The sequence below is a fragment of the Arctopsyche grandis genome, chromosome 2 (genome assembly GCF_051622035.1).
Source record: "Arctopsyche grandis isolate Sample6627 chromosome 2, ASM5162203v2, whole genome shotgun sequence".
In the NCBI taxonomy this organism is placed as follows: domain Eukaryota; kingdom Metazoa; phylum Arthropoda; class Insecta; order Trichoptera; family Hydropsychidae; genus Arctopsyche; species Arctopsyche grandis.
The window spans coordinates 3,806,577-3,824,254 of NC_135356.1; the positions used below are offsets into that span (position 1 = coordinate 3,806,577).

The 17,678-nt window shown below is 31.1% G+C and overlaps 1 protein-coding gene across 2 annotated transcripts in view; it reads right to left on the minus strand.

The window, feature by feature from the left end:
- Positions 1-16,652, minus strand: part of Nep2 (M13 family metallopeptidase neprilysin 2) — a 65,572-nt gene extending 48,920 nt beyond the window's left edge. The window contains exon 1 of one of the 2 annotated variants that reach the window (XM_077446393.1): positions 16,521-16,652. The gene's annotated coding sequence lies outside the window, so the exon portion shown is untranslated. The remainder of the gene's footprint in view (positions 1-16,520) is intronic. The other variant, XM_077446392.1, reaches the window with a different exon arrangement.
- Positions 16,653-17,678: the final 1,026 nt, after the last annotated feature.

The window sequence follows — 17,678 nt, forward strand, 5'->3', positions numbered from 1 at the left end:
ATTGAAAATAATTTATCCGGAAGAAGTTTCTATACTACTGCTGGTCAGGCTTGGATATTCGTGATTCCGAGTCGATCGTTTCCTATCACAGTTTGACAATTTATCTGATTTCATTGTTGAAACGGTTCCTCCATCAAATTGGCAAAACCATCCTACACACTATGTCACCACGATTCGAAAATGATTTCAAATTCATAATCTATAAATTTATATATGTATGTAGCATAGGTGTCGCTCAGAGGCAATCCGTAATGGCATCGTGGGAAAATATACTAAAAAAAGAATTATACTTGCATAATAATACTTAATAGGTAATTTTGTAAAGGCATTATTATTGAATATAAAAATAAGCATTATTTCGATTTGCGAAACGAACGGCAGATAGAGAATGTGTCGATTTGGTACGTATTATAAATACATAAATAAGCTGCAATCTTAATAACGGTACGTGCGAATGAATCGATGAGAGAAAGCGTGTGCACTTATGCAGAAAATCGGTGAATAATAAAAATGTGCTATGAAAAAAGGTTTGCAAGTTGCATATTACTTCATCTGTGACACGAATGAATGAAAGGCAAAAAATAATAACGAGTACATACATTTCTATTAACTATATTATATACTACTAGTGGCTTGTGTGCACATAATTGTGAAAAGCTAAAATTTTGGGCCCCGGAAAATCATATGGCTTTGCGAAAGCATGATATCTTGTTGCCAACTAGGGCTAAAAATACGTGCTCATGAACTCCCCCCTCTCGAGAGCTGTTCGACTCCTTAACTTACTGGCACATTCCTTGAACCTCTTCAATGCCAGTTATGTTGAGTTGGTCGAACGCATCCTACATAGCACGATATAATTTTCAATCTTATTTATTTGTTTTTTACTATATGTATATATTTCTTATTTGCTTTTTATTTTTTTTTATGATTTTTGTTATTCTTGATTTATGTATACTTATATTTGTATTATAACCACAGTGACGCTTTGGGGCTACCTGTCCAGTCTTTGTGGTATTGATTTTTAAAAATAAAATAAAATAAAATAAAAATAAAATATTTGACTCTTAAAATTTGCTTCAGAATTATTTATATGTATTTAAAAGCATTGATAAACAACAATCAATAGAAAAAAACATCTGTCTATTCCGATTCCAATACTCACTTTTGGCACGGCAATATTAGATTTTGAATTAACTGCAAAAGCCAAAAATTTGTAAAAATTGCCCATTTTTTAAGCGCTCATATCTCTTAAACAATAGATGGTCAACAAAAATCATTCTCATATTCGAATTAAGTAAAGATAATTTTGTTTGTTGCATTGTGTTATATGAAAATTGAGAACGTGGATTTTTAACATTTATGTAAATTGAGAATGTTGATTTTTACAACAAGTGGTGTATTTTACATACAATTACTTGCTGAAAATCAAGACTACATGATAATAATAACGAATTGTCAGGATAATTACAGGTATTCTTTCTTTGTGTTATTAACGATGTAGTATTGTTCCAAAATTATTTACATTTATATTTAAAAAAGTGTATTTCAGCCATGTCTAAACGATCAAAAGTGTGGAATCATTTTTCGAGAAAAGAAACCTGGAGCTTTTTATATACGTATTATATAGCTGTATATATATATATATGTACATATATTCGAATAATTGATTTTACGAATATTTGGGACCCCTAGTTATCAAGCAGTAACGTGATTAAATCGAAATAGAAATAAACGAATCTCATAAAAATTCAACTAACAATTACATTGTATATGTCAGTTCCTTTTTGAAACCATTCATTGATATGTCAAGCGACAAAACATTATTATAAAATAAAATTAATGGCATTCAGTTCTTCTTGAACTTATCGCTTGCCGCTTTTTATTACAATCAGGTTTTGTCAAGTCATTACTTACGGACTTTGGGGACAGGATGTGTTGTATATTAGTTTAAAATATGGAAAAATGCATGTAATTGTATTTTAATATTTGGTCGCATAATCGCAATCTATTTCATGTCAGTAAAAACATTTATATGAAAATATCTTCATGTGAAAAATATCGCAGTGCTCTCAAGCCAAATTAAAGTTGAACATTGATTTATTTCAATAAAATAACACCCACACGCCACGAAATACAACAAAAAAAAGTTCCAAAGTCGCAAAATTTAACAGTCATTGACCATAAGAACGCATTTCTCGAGGAGATTAATAAATTATGCACATACTTTTTTTGCTGTCGCGCCTCAAAAACAATGAATAAACCGCAAAATTTGTTCGTAAACAAAAGCTGGGTGTGAAAATAAAAACAAAAGAACACTTCGCATTGCAAGAAAACATATTTTTCAAATTATCAAAAAGGACGATCTCAATTTTTTTGAATATATCAAATCATGTGTGAGTTCAAAATATGTATGTTTGTATATCAAATCTACACCCCCTGCAAATTTTGATGTCGATATATTCATTTGGTAACCAAGTAAATAATATAATTCATCCAAATTGGACCCAATACTTGGTAAATAACTTGTGGGGAGAAGGGATTAAATTCAAATTTTGTATTATATTGCATCATTATCGAAAATAGAGTTCGGAATTTGTGAATTGACTACGTGTAAACATGTATGCTGTCAAACTCACATACAAAGATACCAGCCTCCCTTTGTGGAAGGGCACGTGCCTCACTTTGAGGCCGTTCTCATGATGAGAGCGGCCTCCCTACGTTGTCGTGTATTTCTATCGTCTAATTGTTTGATTTCATTTCAGCTCATCTCTGTTTCTATATTTAAAACTTGTCGCAATAAAGGCGAAATCATACTGAATCGAACGGCACGGGCACGTTCTTGGCCTCCCGTGGTGAAAAATTTGGTGGATGGAGCTACTTCACCGACCGCTTTAAATAGATATTAAATTGATTTATTACTATATTATTTATTATTCAATATATATATATATATATATATATATATATATATATATATATATATATATATATATATATATATATATATATACATATATATATATATATATATATATATATATATATATATATATATATATATATATATATATATATATCATTATATTTATATCATCTATATATTATTTATATGGACGATGGGGATTGCACTATTATCCCTATCGTTTGGAATAAAAAAGTTATTATTATTTGCACCCATATATTAAAAACTGTATGTACCCCTAACAATATAAATTAAGAAAAACGTTCAAGTGCGCGAACGTTACCTACATACATACATATATCTATGGTATGAAAAGTGGTTGAAATAATTTAAGCCGTCCGTCCCTTTCTGTTCAAAATTAGTTCCGATTTAAAGGGTCAAATATGACTAACCTACATTACTTAAAAAACGGTCAAATTTAAGTGCTGTGAGAAGGCACAGAGAGTCCTCTACGGGTAACAAGTTACTGACCTTTGACATACATATGTATGTATATCATAGAAAACTATATATCAGATATACAAAGTACATTTTAGTCAAAAGAAAGAACATCAAATATGCCGCAAGTGAAAATTTTCTATAAAATAATTAACATTTTATATAATTTTAATTTCAATTTTAAACTTTATATAATATAACGATCGGATGAAAAAAAAGAATAATTTCAATTTGGCTTTCTTTGAACTCATAAAAACTTAAATTTTTACAATAAGTAACAATACTAATTGTAAAATATTATAATTTACGAGGAACGCGGGAAGTTGACTGTCAAATATCAACGACTCACGAATAAAACTTGTAAAACAACAAACTGTCGTCGGTACAAATGGTAATTTGGAATTGTATTTTACATAAAATACCGCTGAAACATGTGTATGTATATATATGTTACAGTGAAAGCATATTTCAAGTGAAAATATATTTTCACTAATGAATATATATTTTCAGCAATTCAAGCAGTAAAAATGTATCAAACAATTAATTTAAAACGTTTAACTCTATATATTTAACCCTAACAACCCAATCTTAAATTAATAGGGCCAACCCTTACTCAACCTAACCTATCATAACTAGAGGTAGGATAGTCACAGTGCTATCCATTGTTCGGCAAACCTTTAACAATGCATTTACAACCTTTGAACAATACACGGCCCCCTCAGGCTCCGGTGACTAATCATAACTCTTAAATAATACCAACCCTAACAATCTAATCTTAAATGAATAAAACCAACCCTGAAAATGTAACTGGTAATTGATTTCACTGAAACGTCAGTGAAAATATATTTTCACTGTGACATAAACAAATATAACCAGGGATGGTTTTGCTTCACGAAATTAAATATCTTAACCAATCATATTCGAAAGAAGAAATGTCAGTCTATACAACTCTTCAATTCATTGTATTCAATACCGAATTTATTCATAGCTATCCGTATTTCATTTAATTTAATCATTTTTATACATAAAACGAGCCTATTTTGAATAAAAAAAAATAATTTAATTTTTGGTTTTGTCTTAATATATTTTTCTTCAACATAAAATATTTATTGTTTAAAATTTTAAGAGGGAGTAGGGGGGGGGGGATGCTGAAGCAAATATATGTACCCTCGGGCCGGGCCTGATACCTACATACATGCATATATTTAGTGTAATTTCATTGAAAAATATTTCAATGAAATTACCCGATTTTCGGAACTGTATATATTTAGGCCGCGAATATAACAATAAGCCATTTTAATTCCGGCAATTTATTTTTCATCCCTGGTTATTAATTCTTAAAACCCGTCAAACAACATAATAAACCTCCTCCGACCTGTCACTAATTAATATCACGTTAAAATATAAAAAAAAATCATTTAAATACAAACTCTTCGTCTGCCTCGTGTCGAATTAAACCCTTTAACACGGTGTATACGTACACGTGTATACGTTTTTTTTATACGAATTTCATCCTAACATTAGTCACCTTCGTTGTGCGAGTTTACCTGGTCTATGTCTTCGTTTTAACGGAGCTTTCACCGTTTATTTGCGCTTTTACGACGGGTTTTATCCGTAGAAATCTCGACCACATTACGACGAGTCGTTAGTACCCCACTACCAGTGAAACTTTGGGTACATATGTACCGAGTTCAACAGACAAGTCCCGAGTCCCGCATTATCTATGCAAATCACGTTAATTGGGTTATTAGACACATTGCGGTGGTCACAAAGACAATTTTTGCCATTAAAATCGCGAATACGCAATATTAGTATGATAGTTATCGTTAGTATGATGGATGTTCCGTTGTAGAGATTTTAGTGACTTTGTGACCAGTAATCACCGAACCGAAAATCACGACTTTGTACAAAGTTTTTACATGTACAAATAAATGGTTTGACTTCGAAAGTAACAAAAATTCAATCCATTAAAGTCTGGTCCATAAACCAAACATGAAAGTTGAATTAACAATATACATATTATATGTATTTGCAATGCTGACCTCCTATGCGAAGATGTCTGTTTATTAAACATTTTTTCACTGAAGCAAACGAGAAAAAAGCATTGTATGAGAAATGGATAATATTTTCATTCCGTTTGCAATATTTTTTATAAAATTGTCGCCCGCATTTCAATTCTGCGCTTCGTTGCAATTTGCGAAAGAATATTTAATCTAATGAATGCAACCTGGAGAAAGGCGATAAATAGATTACTATTAAAAACCGTGGAAGCTTAATAAATGCAATTTGTAACGACTTGAGAAAATTTTTATCAAACAAAGTTGGCGAATATATTTTGAAACAAGCTAAAAGCTAGGAAAAAAACTTTTAATCAAACTGTTTTGATTGTATACATTTTTGCATTTAAACCGAAATGCAATTGTATCCAATATATTTTAATAACTTTGATTCCTGTTTATTATTCAGTGACTATTTTTTATAACCAGCATAATAGACTAGTAGTGGTTGGCATATAATGCTTTGAATAGAGTGGTCACGGGTTCAAATCCCACTGGTTTCTGCTGGCCAGATGTTGGATTTGTGACTCCAGGTCGATCGTTTCCTATCAGAGTTTGATAATTTATCTGATTTTCATTGAAAGGGTTCCAACAAATTGGCAGCCTTAACCATTTTCTCGCAAATCTCAAGTTTTCAATTTTAAAAATTTGACCATATATGTATGTATGTATGTCTCTGTGGGTATTAATTGATATGTGTTTACTTTGTATAATATTTGTTTCAAATGTACAACATTTCTGGCCAGGAAGGCGACTTCAGGTTACCTGTTAGGCCTTCCTGGTATAGATTAAAAGAAAATAATAATAAAATGTTCTCATCTACATATGTACATACATACTTATATATGTATGTATGTATTTATTTACATATGTAAATTATGATTTAATTAAAAATATTTATTTCTTAATTTCTTCATTAAGTAAGAAACTTCTGTGATTTTGGAAATCTGGCAACCCTGGTTTCTACTGATAATGATTTCCAACAGAAACGATAAGTTGCACCAGAAGACATCAACAAGAATTATGCGTAAAATAATTCAGTTCTCTATACATTTTGAATGACTTTGATTAGTAATTATTGTATTTCCTTATTTTAATTATATATTTTACTTACAAATGTCTTACGATATACAATGCTTCTTTTGACGCATTTTAATTCGAACTTATTATGTAGGACCTCAGTGTCATTTTTTAAAGACCACTATTGAGGAAATTGTCTGCTTCAAAAATAAAGGAAGGGTGTACAATATATAATTCATACATACATACGTACATATATTATCTACCTAGATATACATATATTATATGTATGTATGCACAGTATGGTTTTCATTTTAAATAATGTTGAAAGAAAATTGGGTAAGTATAATTTGTTAATTAGTAAAACACATAGCAGATAGCCGATGACGTTAAATTAAACATTCGCTGTTAAATATTGGGTTAAATGTCTACTTTCGCGTGCTAAAATATTAAAAAATAAATATTGACTTAAGGATTATTATCATAGCTCAAATTGACAATATCGATATGTTCATATGTACGTAAATATACTACCGGTCAAAAAGGTTGGACACATTTTTGTCTCAAAACAAAATTTTTTTAACGTCTTCAAGGACCGTTAGCTTTTCAGTTCCAAAATTTTATACAACCAGCAGAATAGACTAGTGGTTGGTATATAATGCTTTGAACAGAGTGGTCACGGGTTCAAATCCCACTGGTTTCTGCTGGCCAGACCTTGGATTTGTGACTCCGGATCAATTGTTTCCTATCAGAGTTTGTATAACCAGCAGAATAGACTAGTGGTGAGTATATAATGCTTTGAACAGAGTGGTCACGGGTTCAAATTCCACTGGTTTCTGCTGGCCAGACCTTGGATCTGTGACTCCGGGTCGATTGCTTCCTATCAGAGTTTGTATAAGCAGCAGAATAGACTAATTATATAACCAGCAGAATAGACTAGTGGTTAGTATATAATGCTTTGAACAGAGTCGTCACGGGTTCAAATCCAACTGGTTTCTGCTGGCCAGACCTTGGATATGTGACTCCGGGTCGATTGTTTCCTATCAGAATTTGTGTAACCAGCAGAATAGACTAGTTATATAACCAGCAGAATAGACTAGTTATATAAACAGCAGAATAGACTATCTGTTAGTGTATAATGCTTTGAATAGAGTAGTCAGGGGCTCAAATCCCACTGGTTTCTGCTGGCCAGACCTTGGATTTGTGACTCCGCGGAGTCACAAATCCAAGTTTCCTATCAGAGTTTGCCAATTCATATGATTTTCATTGAAACGTTTCCAACAAATTGGCAACCTTATCCATTTTCTCGCAAAATCTCGAGTTTCCAACATTCTCGAATTTCGCTGAATTGTATAAAATGCTGCAAATTTACAAAATTGACCATAAATGTATCTGTGAATGTAAATTGGTACGTATTTACTGAATTTCGCTGAATTGTTTTTTGATTCGACCGTAGATGACTTTGTGAATATTACGTGATATGTATTTACATATGTACTTTGTATAATACTAATAATATTTGTATCAAATGTGCAATGTTTCTGGCCTGGAAAGGTCATTGGGGTTACCTGTTAGGCCTTCCTGGTATAAATTAAAAGATAAAATAAAACATATAAGGTATCAAAACCATTCTTTGTCCGGAACTCAATCCTCGGCAGTATCTTTTCATTGAAATGCGAATAAATCTAGATTGTTTTCAACTTTTAATTAAAACTATAACAAATATCAAAGTCGAAATTTATTTATAAAGTATTAGTTTCAATACAACACACTGTTTTATGTACATCCAGTATGATTGAATTGAAAATCCGGTATATTTAAAGTGGGCTTATGCCACTTACAAATATAATATAACGAGCTCATATGTATGATATTAAAGGTTGTTTACTTCTACTGATAAAACTCCGACGATTCAGAGGAAAACTGCATCAGAATAAAGTTTCGTTTTTTTGTTTTAGTTTTATTAACGAGAACCCTTTCAAGTTTATCACCAAGCTCGTATTCAATTTAACACTACAGCGTCCAAGAGAACCCTCGTTTATTTAATGGACACCTCCATAGTCAGATAAATGTCACACAAACCCCATTTTTAATAATGACTCGTACGTTTCGTATTTTTATCGTGCTCTACATATGTACATAGATGCTGTTGATGATTTTTTTTAAATAAAAAAAAAATGTCAACGTGTAAAAATTATTTCAATAAATATAATAAAAAAAAGAATCGTGCAAGTCGTGATTTCTCAAATATTTTCCTTTAGTTATTATTATTATTTAAGATGTGAATTGATCGTCGAACCTAAACTGCAAAAGCAAGGTCCTCGACCAAACAACATTTCTTTTTTTTGCAAATAAATAAAAGATGACTCACGCGGCATCTGAATCAAAAAGATTTTCAAACAAACGTAAACACATACAAAGATAAGAATTTCTTATCTTTGTTGTGAATTTGTGTTCCTTATCTTTGTACACTTAAATGCATATGTAATTAAGTATATAATTAGAAAATATAATGTAGTATATTATTAGATATATGTACATATAAGCCGTTATATTTGATATTGGCGTAAGTCCACTTTTCTTCATTTCGAGAAATATTTCGCAAAACATTAAATATAATGTTATAATAAAGTAAATTCTTTTTCGACATTCTGGACATATCGAATTAAAGGACTCGATAACAATTTGTGAATTTAGTCAGTCGAAAATAGTGTTTGTGGAACTAAAAATTTGACTTTCGAATACATATGTATGTAATGGATATTTTTTCCAGTAAAATATATTACATTGAATTAGCATTTTTATGTGCATAAAAATGAATGTAAATATGTTTAAATTTTCCCTATGCAAATCTACATCAAATTTTTCAACCGCCAATGCATAAGTTTAGTCTTTATACGATAAACTTGTTCGTAATACACTAATGTAAGGATTTGTTTAGAAATGTATTATTGTTAGTTTGGTGCCCAATATACAAACGGCGATCTCATTTTCATTTCCTCTATAAATGTTTGTAACTTTTACGCTTCCTAAACAATTCGCTTCCATTAACCCTTTGAATGCTAACCAACCCCGATCAGCCTGCAAAACGCAGAGAAGGCGTTGTATATTGAGTATGTACAAAGTAAACATAAATACTACCGCTAAGCCTTTAAAGGTAGCATTGAAAAGAAATGCATTGAACATGGGTCGTGTAATCCGTGTATAAAGTTTATAAAGACACTGAATTTATAACCATAGCAGAATTACCCGATGGAAATCCCTAAATTCTGAGTATTTTAGATTGTGGCTTGGAATGTATGTAGATTGTGGGTATTACATTTTAACAACAATGAACAAGATGGAACTAGTTTTGGAAAAATACATTCATTAATAGACTTATTTTGTTTACTTTATATTGTTGCAAGATATATTAGAGAGTCTAAACACACCTTTACAAAACTCGAAATCCTCGGCGGTAGTTATCTAGGGTTTTGTTTGGATTAGTTACAATTTTTATACCTGCTTTCTATTGGATTTCAAAATAATTTTAGTTGGAAATGTTGGTGAAATTTTCAGCGTGGCGGACTTTCAACAGAAAGGACGTCAACAATCAAAGGGTTGACATTGGTTTGGTGACATTTCATTAATTTCCTATAAGAAAGTATGAAACGAAAGTTTGACTCATTTACACTTTTTTCTCGTGCTTTCTTGCTTTCTACGTAGACTTTTTTGGAACTACACAATATTCAAATTTCGTCCAAAAAGATTATTTAATACTTTTTTGGCACCATATGAAACACATCATATAAAGGAAAAAAAGCGTCATGTGAAAACATTACCAGAAACATTTTTTTTGTATAATTTATACATTTATTATGTACATTCATACATATATTATATATGTTACAGTGTATTTTCAGTTGTAATATATTCCAACTGGCGTATTATGTCATCCACATTCGAATACAATTCAACTAGTAAATTACATCTCTACAAGCGCAAATACACTTTCAACAATGTGCGCCAGTTGTAATATAACAGTTGAATTTTTACAATTCTGATATTTTTACGAATGCTTTTGAATTAAATAATGCGTTTATATTCGATAAATGTTACGAATAAAGGTAATGAGTGAGGTATTACGATAACTGTAAGAATGTGTTCAAAACAAAAATGTGACTTTCCAAATCAATTAACTAGTCGAGTGACGTTTTAACGAATACTTAGCCTCTCCATCTAACCTGGTACCAACTTATAGTTGAACTGTATTTTCAGTTGTAATGTATTTGGACCAGTTGAAATGTAATTCGCTATATGAATCAACTTACCTGGGTTAGACTGAATATATTCCAACTAGTCAAAATATGTTACCACTGAAAATACACTTCAACTATAACGGTAGTCGGTACCAGGTTAGATGGAATATATTCCAACTAGTCAAAATATATTACAACTGGAAGATACACTTTAACTGTAATATGTAAATGTTTAGCCAGTATATATGTCGGATTCAATTTACTAGTTGAGAGACATTTTCACGAAAACCTAACCTCTCCATCTAACTCATAGTTGAACTGTATTTTCAATTGTAATGTATGTATTTGGACCAGTTGAAATGTAATTCGCTATATGAATCAACTTACCCGGGTTAGACGGAATATATTCCAACTAGTCAAAATATGTTACCACTGAAAATACACTTCAACTATAACGGTAGTCGGTACCAGGTTAGATGTAATATAATCCAACTAGTCAAAATATATTACAACTGGAAGATACACTTTAACTGTAATATGTAAATGTTTAGCCAGTATATATGTCGGATTCAATTTACTAGTTGAGAGACGTTTACACGAAAACCTAACCTCTCCATCTAACTCATAGTTGAACTGTATTTTCAATTGTAATGTATGTATTTGGACCAGTTGAAATGTAATTCGCTAAATAAATCAACTTACCTGGGTGAGACGGAATATATTCCAACTAGTCAAAATATGTTACCACTGAAAATACACTTCAACTATAACGGTAGTCGGTTCCAGGTTAGATGGAATATATTCTAACTAGTTAAAATATATTACAACTGGAAGATACACTTTAACTGTAATATGTAAATGTTTAGCCAGTATATATGTATGTCCGTATGTATGTACTAATGGGTACTAATGGGTTGATATATGGGTAAAACTAAATAAATTAATAATATACATGTAAAAGATCAAATTTACACATAATAAAAAATATACGTAATGGAATAGAATATTAAAGAGCTTTGTAATACCTCTTCACTAAGTGCCATAACCACAATACGAAATATGACACGTAACAGTAAGATATTTTGGAGACTGTCAGATCCATCTATTCATAATGTCTCCGTGTATTTATATACATATGTACTTTAATAATACTTGTGAACTTTTAATAATACTAGTATTATGAAAACCCCTTATATAACATGAAAAATCCTTTTCCCTTAGAAATGTTTTGTAATTTCAGTCCCTTATACAGATTGTTGTTTACAGTTTTTCTTACTGTTATGATTCTACAGATTCTAAAAAAAGCCGATGCTTAAAATTATTCAGAGAATCAATGCAAATACAATTAGAGCAATACAATAAGGGTTTAAACAATACACCCCCACGATAAATGTTATAAAACGAAGTTATCGTAGAAGATGTGGAGTATTTTTCGAAAATAGACACAATTATTAAACGACTTCCATTGTATGTGTATACAAATACGAGGAAATTAAAATTCATCTGAATTTCTGATTTCGATAATTTCCGGTAGGAAAATTTGCCGGATTTCAAATGACCGGTAGAGAAATTGCAAATTAGCGATAATTTCCAATTTCTATCTAACGCGAATGTGAATGCATACATATGTACATATGTACATATATGTATGTGAGTAAATATAATATTTAAACAATGCATATAAATTTGTCTCGGCTAACTTTGCCGTTTTATATATTATTAGTGGCCTGTGTGCTCATAATTGCGCACTCGGTAAAATATCGCAATTCGGATCAACGGAATTATTATTTTATTAATGGTATAAAATTTAATTATTTTTTGTGAATAAAAATTATTTTGTTTTTGTAGGCCGATCATGTGAATGAAGTGATATGCCGCGTCTCTTTCCACGATGTACGATTTCAAGGGGAAAAAGAGATACGGAGCATGGTGAGTGAGTACTTTGTGCACACTCACCATGCTCCGTCTCTTTCCACGATATACGATTCCAAGCGGAGAAAGAGAGACGGAGCATGGTGGTAACCACTTCATCGCCATAAGCACACCTGTGCTCGCACCTTCGTATTTAAGGCTATAACTCGAAAATAATTTTGGTTTCTTCACAGTGACATCTAAAAATATCCTGTGATACTAATTACATTGAAAAAAGTCAATATTTGTCGTTAGTTTGTGATATATTCAAAAGGTAGTGTCAAGGGTTGGCACTAGACAAATATAATAAAATAATCGAATCGGTTTCTACAAACGCGTGGCGATTAAGTGGTTAACAGCGAGCACATCGTACACACGCACGCACGCACGCATTAGACAATTATTATATACATATGTATGTAGGTACATTATCAAAAGTTTGATTTACATTATCAACCATAAATATCAAGTAAATTTTACAATTTTGCATACATGAAACCCCAAATCATTTTGCTGTCATCAAATTAATTAATTATTTTAGTTCCGTTTGATGTGACAAATTAAGTCCGGGTAAAGAAGAAAATCGTGTTTTGTCAGCATTGTTTGCTTACACCGATTTTCAAATATTTTTTGGCATTGATTATTTTGAAAATACTATCGCGTACATTTGCAAACGAATGCAAAAATCATGTTTTGCTCATTTTTAAATAATTAATTTGACAGAATTCCGATCTCGTGTGAATTCGTGTTCATACGCATGCAATATTTGTTTCGTCACGTGTAAAGGACGAATTCGTAAAACGTTTTATTGTTTATTAAGATACAACTGAGGCGCCGTAAAGGTTAATGAAGTTTAGCAATCAACCGTAGGACTAATTTAAATCAAGAATATGTGCGAGAATTACGACCAAAAATTGACGCACCGCGGAACTTTTCAAAGCGATCGCCAATAATCATCGTCATGATCAATGAAGTTGTCCCCTCATCAATTAATCACTACACGGACTCGTTCTTTAGTCGAAACGATCTAGTTTGAGATGTACTTGCTGTCGCCTTCACCCCCCATTTGACCCGCGATGGCCAATTACATTTCGTTTCAGTTTCGCATTGAATTTTGGTCAAGAAATACAACATTGTTCGTGCGTATAGCGGTCGGTAGGTTTTGACTTTTATTTTTGGTTAGTTTTGAGTTCGTGTTTCGTATTTTGTAATATTTACATAAATAAAATTTTAATATAAAATACGTAAGTTGTTGATATATTATTAATTTATCTATGGAATACGTATATATTTCATATTAATGGAAATTTATATTTTTTAGACGATAAAAGTAAATGTCAACGTCATGTTATGGATAGTAAAACTTACATTAATATTATTTAAGACCTTGCATTGAATTATATTGTAATAATATTATATAGTTGAATAAGAAATAATTAAAAATAAATAAAGAAATTATTTTACGTCTTAAAATGCGCGAATGCGACAGCATGCTCGATTCTCTTAAGTCTTAACCCTACATCAGATGCATTATAATAGGTACATTATGTACATATATACTAATGCAATTTCTAATTTTGCACGATTAAAATCGAACACATTCAGTATATATAATACAATCTACGTACATACATATACCCATGCATATTTACATCTGCATATGTTCAAACAAAAATTTCTAAATAGAATAAAATCAACAGAGTGGGTTAATAGTAACAAATGTACATACATATAGAACTTTTGTATTCAAGTACATTTTTAATAACATTAAAATAAAAAAAAATCTCAATTGACACGTTGCTCAATGTAATAATTGTTGACGGGAATTTTCGTCGCGTGAATTTTATAATCGATTACACCGATTGCAAAATAAAACCAGAGCAAAGTTAGGTTTGCATATAAATAAAAAATATGTAGGTTATTCGATGGGAATAAAAACCAATATTCTATTAATAATACGGTCATAATATAATCAGTTATCGATATTAAAATTTTAACTACAAAACAAAATTCAAATTCAAAATCAAACAAAACAAAATTCATTCGCTATTGAAATATTGTCAATATGTATGATAAAAATATTACAAACTGTAAAGATGTGTATAAAAAATCATTTTTTACGTAGGAATTGCAGGTTTTGAATGGATGGACCACTTGAAAATATTATCTTTAATTTGATTTTGTATTTTTATATAGGTTTGAAAGTGACGGAAGTCCAAATTTCAGTTCCAAAAACACTTTAATACACAAATGGTCACTTCTTTTAATTCGATATGTCCCGATTCTCGGAAAAGCAGAACAAACGTATTACAGGCCACCATTATTTTTAAGTATGTATTGTTAAAAATCATTAAATTTAATGTTTTGCGATATATACATATGTACATATATCGAAATGAAGAAAAGCGGACTTTTGCCACTTTCAAATATAACGGTTAATATTATCTTTAGAGATTATATTAGCCGTTATATCAAATTATATATGTATATCACAGTTTAATACAGCCGTTTAGATATATCAAATTCAAACATTACCTAGGAATTTTTGATTTTGTAGTATTATATACTAGTAATTTTACCCGGCTTCGTAAAACTTTCAAATAAAATTTATTTGAAAATTTTACTTTATTTAAATTTATTTGTATATTCATTTGTTTTTTTATTAAATTTAACGTCACGAATTCTACGAACCAAAACTTACATATATAAAAAGTCTCTTTCGAAATTATACATATGTATATATACTGGTGTTTTACCCGGCTTCGCTCAGTATATTTATAATCCAAACCGCTTAAACATGGCTAATATAATAGTAAACGATTTCTTTGCATAGTTTTTATTTAAATTTATTGGAACACAGATTACCTAAATACAATCTGCTTTAGGTCATCGACTTTAGAGAGTCTTTAATGAATATTATGTATTAGATGTATTATGAGCATTTATATGAATTGTAAATATGTTTTTGAGCTCTTTTTCCTATTATGCTGTACATTAACATTAGAATAATATAATACTATGATTACTAACAAAATTAAATTAAAATCGTAAAATAGAAAATGATCAATAGATCAGTAGCTATTAAAATATATATAAGATGTATTGTGAACATAATTTAGTAATAATAAAAATCAAAATCAAATTTATTGGAATATTCATTTGTTTTCTTATTAAATTTAACCTAACGAATTCTACGAACCAAAACTCACATACATACAAAGTCTCTTTCTAAACTACATATATATAAGAAGATTGCACGAAGGAAATCAAGTCTTTTTTCCATAAAAATTTTTTTTCCAGCATCTTGAAAAGTAGTATAAGGCTTTGTTTTTACTATTTTGAAGAAAAACATGATCCTAAAATTAAAGACAGCAAATACGGCTGAAAGTCATTTTGTTTCGTGGAAAATTACTTTCGACCTTTAGAATCTACACTTGAGAAATCGCACACCAAATATTTTTCGACTCGGAACAAAAGCATAAGGAAAATCATATAGATGAAAATTCTATATTCTAACAATCGCGAAACGGTTGATTTGTGTGACACGGTTGTCTCGAACCGGTCGAAGCCGAGAGATGACCGACCGACCGGTTGACCAGGAACGACCTTGATACTTGACACTGAAAAGTATCATACATTTATATACATATATATATATATATATATATATATATATATATATATATATATATATATATATATATATATATATATATATATATATATATATATATATATATATATATATATATATATATATATATATATATATATATATATATATATATATATATATATATATATATATATATATATATATAATGAATTACATGTGTATATTTATATGTATATATATATATATATATATATATATAAATATATATATCGGTATACCTGGGTTTTGTGAGAGTTGAGGTCTCCGTCCGGGTGTGGAAGTGCAGTCAGTTGTATTCGGTATACGAACAGGTGTACAAGATGTGACAATTACAGGTGGGCAAGAGTGTCTACCGCCAATAAGACACTGCTGCCGATTCACTATCGAATCGTGTATATATGGGCTCCTGAGGCGACTAAAGCCCGACTCACAGCGTGGCGCTGAGCAAATGCCTAAACAAGCCATTGTGTGTCACGTAAATAACATAACAGTACCAATTTTACAAAATAAATATTAGATTAAAATAATCATTTTCGTCCCTTAGAGTGCTGACGGTTTTTCTGTTGTAAGCCCGCCACGCTTAAAATGTCGCCAACATTACGAACTAGAATTATTTGGAAATCCTATAGAATGCAGGTATAAAAATTGGGTAAAAGTCTGAATTCCCAACAGGGCGGACCCTCTAGGCTTGGAAGCGAGGCTCAGTTGACCCGCTCCTTCCTTTGATTGGCTACTGATTCCAATAGTATTGCCGTGCCCTGAATTAACTCGACTTTTACCTGATGAAATACTCCGACATATACTGTCTGGTTCGCATATAATTTCGGACGGTTGGGCAGCGTATGGAAATATTCCACATATTGTGAATGAAATTGTGGCGGCTCGCTTATACGACATGGTCCAGTTTGGTTGCCTTCCTGCGAGTGGGAACCAACTCGGCTGGGTTCGGAGAGCCACTACTCACTCTGTCTTTAGCTGTCATATAATAAACACGTGCATTAACATGCCATTCGTCTCATTCGTTCATCCCCCATAAAATATACACCGATGCGGTGCAAACGATCGAAAAGTGCCAGACAGACTGAACCACAGATTAACGACACGTGTACCTTATGCGTGCGCACTGCTCGCACTTACACTAAGCGAAATCTACCCGAAGTCCCGACATATCTACCCTGTATACATTCTGTGCTTCTGATACTTTAGTTCTGAATTTTTCATTATTAAATTATTAAAAACTCGCCAGAAAGATCCAACCCTGGTTCGCATATATCATAAGTTATTACTAGAGGTAGGATAGTCACAGTGCTATCCATTGTTTGGCAAACCTTTAACAATGCATTTACAACCTTTGAACAATACACGGCCCCCTCAGAATCCGGTGACTAGTTATTACC